Here is an 8933-nt window from a genome sequence, read left to right on the forward strand (position 1 = left end):
ATGTTGAACATGTTGAACACGTTTGAACCTCTTGAACTTGGTTCAATGAGTTCAATGCCCGGAGAGAGATGATGTAACACATTACCGAACAAGAAACCTTTAAAGAGTCGTTGCAAGACACTTAAAGAAAATGTTAGTATAAAAACCTCCCTGAACACCTAGGAACCTGTGGAGCCTAAATGAACCTATTGAACCCAGTTCAAGATGGTTCAACGTGTTCACAGAGTTCAACCAATTACTAAAACTCGATAGTTTTTATTGAAAGACGATTTACAAACGTACTAAGGGCTTGAACCAAGGTGTTACAAGAAAAACAAGGACTCTGAATGGAATTTTTATAGGATAACTCGCTCTTGTCATGAGGAATAAATGATGCAGTAACATCAATTCTGACTGGGGATTATATTTTGCGAAGGAAAATGCAAAGAACTCCTTATCTCTGGTTTCGCATGACCCAAAAAAAAACAGGGGAAGGAAAAGGAGACCCACAACTAAACAAACACCTAAGCTACTATATACAGAAACTTTTGACCACAGGACTTACAATTTGTAGAGTTTGAGATCTTGCCCGTTGTAGGTATAGGGCATAGCCATTCCATTAGAGTAGTTGAGTCTAAAAGCATTTTGTCCCACCACTTCGCATATCTTGAAAGGGCCTTTCCATAATGAATCAAACTTGTCGTGAGCACCCTTTGGCTCTTTCCTTTTATCCCATAACAACACTTCATCTCCTATTAGGAAACCTCTTGGTTGAGCTCTCATGTCAAAAATCCTCTTCACTCTGCTCTGATGCTCCATGATTTTGTCCACCAGCATCTCCCTCTCTTCTTCCAACTTCATCAAGTACATAATTCTTTTCTCCAAAGCATTCTGAAAGAAAGAGTCTTCCACTACTGTCTACAGCTTGGCTGCTGATAATTCCAGAGGTAAAGGAAGTTTTGCACCGACCCCATACACAAGCTCAAAAGGTGCCATTCCAATGGCCCTCTTGGGCATGGTTCTGTCTATCCACAAAGATTCATATACCTTGTTATGCCAATTTCGAGCATTTTCATCAACCAACTTTTTCATGATAGCTATCAGGTTCTTGTTGCTAGATTCTGTCAGTCCATTACCCTGTGGAAAGTAATCAGAGGAATGCGAGAGAGTAATCTGATGCTCATAGCAAAACATAGTTAACTCCTCAGAAGAGAAATACGATGCGTTATCTGCAACAATCTTTTGAGGAACCCCGAAATGAACTAGGATGTAATCTTTGAGAAAGTTGCACACAACCTCTGAGTTTGCCTTTTTAGGGGGAATGGCTTCCACCCACTTGGTAAAGTAGTCAGTTGATGTCAAAATGTACATATGACCAGTGCTGGAATGAGGGTTTATCGGCCCAATGAAATCAATGCCCCACTGTTTGAAAGGTTCATCTACTATCACAGGCCTTAAAGGAAGGGCCGCTAAATGTGGCTTTCCGAAAAAAAGTTGGCATTTCTCACACTCCTTAACATAAATATATGCATCCTTAAACATGTCTGGTCAATAAAAACAATTTCTCAAAATTTTGAAAGCAGTGACAGACGATGAGAAGTGCCCTCCACAGGCTTCACCATGGTAAATCTCCAGAAGTTTTTGCTATTGAGGTTTATCTACACACCTTAAGTATGTTCCATCCAAACCTTTCTTATACAAAACATACCACCAAATTACATACTTAGCAGCCTTTAACTTAAGATTCCTTTGTTCTTTTGCTGACAAATGACTTGGGCAGCTATCATAAGTCAAATAATAGGCCACATCAGAGAACCAGGTATCTGTGTGGGGGAAAAAGTGACACTAAGCAAACATGCCCTAATTTCACTTTCAATCACACACTTGTGGAATACGAAAGAGCCTAGAGGTATCACACAATTGGCTACTTCTTTTTGTGGAAGAGAGAGCCACGGGCTACCTATTAGGATTTCTATTCCTTTGTTGCAAATGATAGATAGAATGATGCAAGTTCAACTATTAACCCTAAAGTGTAAGTATGAACTAGTAACAAGATTGCAGAATTAAGATTAAACAATGGAAAACTATAAACACAAGGACAAGATAAGAATGTAGATGTGTACCCGGAGTTAAAATCTGAGTGAAAATGTTCGGGACGAGGGCGCGGGCGCCACTGTCCTGATTCTGCTCCTGAAACTGCTGTTTTGCAACCTGAAAAGCTGTCAGAAAAATGCTGAAACTTGCTATCTGATAGAAGGACCAGGGCACCCAGCGCCCCTATCCTGGCAGGACCAGGGTGCCCCACTCCCCTGTCCTGGTCTTCTGGGTTGGAATTTGGTGTGAAGTTCTGTCTCAGTCTACTTCCGTCGGATCTGCAACTTGCGGCGTTGTCTGAATCCCGAAACCTGCACTTATATCTGAAAAGGTATGGTGGGCAGCTATATAGGGTTTTGCCTTAGTCAAACCCCCACTTTGGTGATTTCCACCTCCATGAATAGCCAAGTTGTATTGTAAAAGTAGTGTGTGTGCAGACCTTGTGTGTGTGCAAGATCCTAAAATGCAAGTAAGCAAACTAGAGCAACCTAGAAAGTAAACCCTAATTGCTTGTAAATGATAATGTAAATGCCCCAAATCAAGATGTAGAGTGATCTAAAGCATGAATACAAATGATGTAATGAAGCTTATGCAAAGACATGAAAACATCATGAAATCATACCCAACCCCAAGAGAGGGGTACAAGCCAATCTTCAGTCGGCGATCCCTTATTGCTCTTCAATGCCTTCAAAGCCCTAAATGGATGAATGAAATTGATGGATGCTTGATGGATGGATGTTGAATGTTGTTAAAGTCTTCAAAGATCTGCTCTTTCACTGTATAGAAGGTTCCTGAAAACAAAAATCGGCCCCTTTCAAATGAAGAAAGAGAGCTCTTATATATGAAACCCTAGGTCTTAATTTCAACTTTTGGCCGACCTAGAGATTGAATCTCCCGCCAATTTCTTGGGGTTAAGCTTTATTTTATGATTGGATCGAGCTCCTAAAATTTTGAGAAAAATGTCTGGGACCGTGTGCACTCCGGGCGCCATGGTCCCAACAACTTTTCACCAAATTTTCAGGGCCGTCGGATATGATGATTTTAGAGAGAATCCCGAAGTTACAGGTGATTTCGAGATGTTTTGACCCTCGAAATCAAGCCCCCAAGTTCAAAATAGGACCTAATTAGGGTTTTTGATTAAATGATGTATTGGAGGAATAAATTGAAAGGGGCACACTTTAATGAAAGGGCCCAACTTTATGATGTGGATGATGATGAAATAGGACCTTAGACCTAATTAATTTGATTAATTAAGGGTGAATTCACAAAGCTGGTTCCCACTTTCCAACGAAAGAATTTGGCGAAAGTGGGAATTTCGGATTTGACAATGTTCGAGCGAAACACAAATGTTCGCTCGGACTACCCCTGGGAGTCCGAGCGAACCAAACTATTCAGTTGGGTTCGATCGAACAGCGGGCGGGTTTTGGGTTCGAGCAAACCCATTAAAATATCAATATGTAATGGGTTCGCTCGAACCCCCCCATTCGCTCAAACCCTTTGCAGTTAGGGTTTTTTTTAAAATTTTATAAATATCGAAAATGACAGTTAAAAGGTCATTATTAAATTTGACTTTTTCTGTCTGGTGGGGGTTGGATCGAACCAGTCATCAGCATCACATCATCGAGCCTTGTCTGCAGCAGTTAGCATCTTTCCTATTTCAGTTTTCGACCTTTGTTATACCAGGTGCACAAAATAACCCTTTGTTTGGTTTAATAATGTCTTTTTTTATTAAATTTGTAAATAATTTATTTGTTAATTTAATTTTTTAATTAAATAATTATATATAGTTATTGGTTTTCAACATTTTAGAAAAATGTTTGATAATTTATTGTTTTTCATTATTTTAGAAAAATGTTTGATAATTTAATGTTTTGATTGAAATGTGTAAATTTGTTTTTAAAATTACATAATTGTATAGATGTATATTTTTTTCAACATTTTAAAAAATTGTTATGAAAAACATAGAAAACTACCCTGTAGTAAATCAGAACTTAGAAAAACATTAGCAAAAAAAGAAAAACGTTAAAAAAATTAATTTAAATAAACATTAGAAAATTTAGATACCAAATTTAAACAAATTAGACAAAATAAATTTCCTCTACAATGTGACCCATTTTCACATCCTATTACACGCACAACATGACCCCTTAAGACCACATATGACACTATACATTCCCTTAGGAGGTCATAGAGGATCACATATAATATAATAGTGTACATGTATGACATTCCCTTTAGGATCACATCTAGTGTCCTAAGGGGTCATACGTGGTTCTAAGGGGTCACACGTGTTATAACACATGCGGGACCCCTTAGAATCGCATATGACCCCTTATAAAATAGTAGGGTGAATGACATACCCCTTAGTCCATCAAATAGTGTCTTAACACATGCGTGACCCATTAGAATTGCATATGACCCTTTATAAAATCAATCCTAGTGTGAACGACATATCCCAAAACCCATCACATAGCGTCTTAAGGGGTCGTATGTGGTCCTAATGGGTCACGCATGCATTAACACATGTGTGACCCCTTAGTAGGTCACATAGGACCCCTTATAACATCCTACTATACATATGACATTCCCCTTAGGATCACATAGTGTCATAAGGGGTCATATGTGGTTCTGAGGGGTCATGCATTTGTTATAACATATGCATGACCCCTTAGAACTGCATATGACCCCTTATAAAATCCTAGTGTGAACGACATACCCCTTAGTCCATCACATAGTGTCTTAAGGGGTCGTATGTTGTCCTAAGGGGTCACACATGCATTAACACATGTGTGACCCCTTAGTAGGTCACATATGACCCCTTATAACATCCTATTGTACATATGACATTCCCCTTAGGATCATATAGTGTCCTAAGGGGTCATATGTGGTTAGACCCACATATGACCCCTTATAAAATCCTATAACCACATATGACCCCTTATAAAATCCTAGTGTGAACGACATACCCTTTAGTTCATCACATAGCGTCTTAAGGGTCGTATGTGGTCCTAGGGGCCACGCATGCATTGACACATACGTGACCCCTTAGTAGGTCACATATGACCCCTAATAACATCCTACTGTACATATGGCATTTCCTATGTGTCCTAAGGGGTTGAATATGTGGTTCTAAGGGCTCACGCATGCATTAACACATGCGTGACCCCTTATAGAATCCTAGTGTGAACGACATACCCCTTAGTCCATCACATACTATCTTAAGGGGTCGTATGTGGTCCTAAGGGGTCAACATGCATTAACACATGCGTGACCCCTTATAACATCCTACTATACATATGACATTCCCCTTAGGATCATATAGTGTCCTAAGGGGTCATATGTGGTTAGACCCACATATGACCCCTTATAAAATCCTATAACCACATATGACCCCTTATAAAATCCTAGTGTGAAAGACATACCCCTTAGTTCATCACATAGCGTCTTAAGGGGTCATATGTGGTCCTAAGGGGCCACGCATACATTGACACATACGTGACCCCTTAGTAGGTCACATATGACCCCTAATAACATCCTACTATACATATGAAATTTCCTATGTGTCCTAAGGGCTCACGCATGCATTAACACATGTGTGACCCCTTATAGAATCCTAGTGTGAACGACATACCCCTTAGTCCATCACATACTATCTTAAGGGGTCGTATGTGGTCCTAAGGGGTCAACATGCATTAACACATGCGTGACCCCTTATAACATCCTACTGTACATATGACATTCTCCTTAGGATCATATAGTGTCCTAAGGGGTCATATGTGGTTAGACCCACATATGACCCCTTATAAAATCCTATAACCACATATGACCCCTTATAAAATCGTAGTGTGAACGACATACCCCTTAGTTCATCACATAGCGTCTTAAGGGGTCATATGTGGTCCTAAGGGGCCATGCATGCATTGACACATACGTGACCCCTTAGTAGGTCACATATGACCCCTAATAACATCCTACTGTACATATGAAATTTTCTATGTGTCCTAAAGGGTTGAATATGTGGTCCTAAGGGCTCACGCATGCATTATCACATGTGTGACCCCTTATAGAATCCTAGTGTGAACAACATACTCCTTAGTCCATCACATACTATCTTAAGGGGTCGTATGTGGTCCTAAGGGGTCAACATGCATTAACACATGCGTGACCCCTTATAACATCCTACTGTACATATGACATTCCCCTTAGGATCATATAGTGTCCTAAGGGGTCATATGTGGTTAGACCCACATATGACCCCTTATAAAATCCTATAACCACATATGACCCCTTATAAAATCCTAGTGTGAACGACATACCCCTTAGTTCATCACATAGCATCTTAAGGGGTCATATGTGGTCCTAAAGGGCCACGCATGCATTGACACATACGTGACCCCTTAGTAGGTCACATATGACCCCTAATAACATCCTACTGTACATATGAAATTTCCTATGTGTCCTAAGGGGTTGAATATGTGGTCCTAAGGGCTCACGCATGCATTAACACATGCGTGACCCCTTATAGAATCCTAGTGTGAACGACATACCCCTTAGTCCATCACATACTATCTTAAGGGGTCGTATGTGGTCCTAAGGGGTCAACATGCATTAACACATGTGTGACCCCTTATAACATCCTACTATACATATGACATTCCCCTTAGGATCATATAGTGTCCTAAGGGGTCATATGTGGTTAGACCCACATATGACCCCTTATAAAATCCTATAACCACATATGACCCCTTATAAAATCCTAGTGTGAACGACATACCCCTTAGTTCATCACATAGCGTCTTAAGGGGTCATATGTGGTCCTAAGGGGCCACGCATGCATTGACACATACGTGACCCCTTAGTAGGTCACATATGACCCCTAATAACATCCTACTATACATGTGAAATTTCCTATGTGTCCTAAGGGGTTGAATATGTGGTCCTAAGGGCTCACGCATGCATTAAGACATGCGTGACCCCTTATAGAATCCTAGTGTGAACGACATACCCCTTAGTCCATCACATACTATCTTAAGGGGTCGTATGTGGTCCTAAGGGGTCAACATGCATTAACACATGCGTGACCCCTTATAACATCCTACTGTACATATGACATTCCCCTTAGGATCATATAGTGTCCTAAGGGGTCATATGTGGTTAGACCCACATATGACCCCTTATAACATCCTACTATACATATGACATTCCCCTTAGGATCATATAGTGGGTCATATGTGGTTAGACCCACATATGACCCCTTATAACATCCTACTGTACATATGACATTCCCCGTAGGATAATATAGTGTCCTAACATACATATGACGTGTTAGATCTCTCTATTCTTGAATTTTTTATGTATGTCAAAGATTTAAATATGTACATGTACATTAGATCTCTCTATCTCTTTGAAATATATGTTATCTCTAGATCTGAAATATATGTTCTCTCTCTCTCTGACTGAAATATTTGAAATTTTTACATATATTTTTTAAAAATGAAAATGATCTCTCTCTCTCTGTCATGAAGATTTATATGTATATAATCTCTCTCTCTCTCTCTCTCTCTCTCTCTCTCTCACACACACACACACACATGAAAATGATCTCTCTCTCTCTCTCATGAAAATGATCTCTCTCTCTCTGCTTACGTATTTATTTTAACTTTATGACATGTACCTAGATAGATGGCATCCCAGGATATACCTTCGCAGGCTTCTGATCAGGATCCACCTTTGCAGGCTCCTGATCAGGATCCACCTTCGCAGGCTCCTGATCAGGATCCACCTGCGCAGGCTCCACATCAGGAGCCACCACAGCAGGATCCCCCCTTGCCCGACATTGCTACTATTTTTCATTACAGTGATCGAGAGTTGCATAGGTTGAGGGCCATACTAGATGACCCTCGTACTGATGGTGTGTACAAGAGTACGTGCACGTCCATTTTTGACAGTTTGCAGACATTGAGGGACCGCTTAGTATCTCATACCTCATTCTCACCTGAGGTTATAGAGGATATATATAGACAGTTGAGGAGTGAGGTGAGGGGTCCTCATTCTTTTGCTGATGTGGTGGGGGTGGTCTCGAAGGAGACCATCAAGGAGAGATGCTTCCCACAATATCAGGAGAAGAGTAAGGTGAGGGGATATCAGGTTACCAGATGTATCGACCCACAGGTTGCATCACTGATTTACCCACGATTCTTAGCAGCCCATGGTCGTTATCCTAATAATGACCAGATTCCATTATACTTTGCACAGCAGGTATTTGCTGAGGTTCATTGTCAGATGAAACCAAACTACCTTGATATTCCAGGATATTATGGACAGGGGAGGGGCAGGATTGCTGATAGAGATGCATATCGTAGGCGTGATAGAGCTCCGCCTAGACACAGGGACCTTGTTGGCCAGAGATTTCCTGCAGTAGTCCCAACCATGGCACCCATAGCAGATCACGTTGTGATTGCTTCTCAGAGAGAAGCAATTGATAGGATTGGACATATTGCATCAGCAGCAGCCACCATATCTTCTGACAGGGTGGGCAGATATATGATGAGTCGACCACGTTCGCGATCATCCATAGATCATGCATCTTCTAGTCATGGGGGGCTTCAGATTCAGATGATCGGTATATTTCTGCTGGCATCCCCTCCCCAGATGAGGTAGCAGCTATAGTCGGAGGTAGTAGACATGTACAGATGTCGCAGTATTTAGTCGAGGACCTACTACATGCTTATAGTTTTATTTCATCTCGACTTGGGATACCATTGGGTGATGTTAGAGAGGAGATTCTCAAAGATGTTCAGGCTACAGCGGCATCGACGCATACCCCAAGGCAGTCACAGTATTCTCATCACTCTACGCAT

The sequence above is a fragment of the Cryptomeria japonica genome, chromosome 11 (genome assembly GCF_030272615.1).
Source record: "Cryptomeria japonica chromosome 11, Sugi_1.0, whole genome shotgun sequence".
In the NCBI taxonomy this organism is placed as follows: domain Eukaryota; kingdom Viridiplantae; phylum Streptophyta; class Pinopsida; order Cupressales; family Cupressaceae; genus Cryptomeria; species Cryptomeria japonica.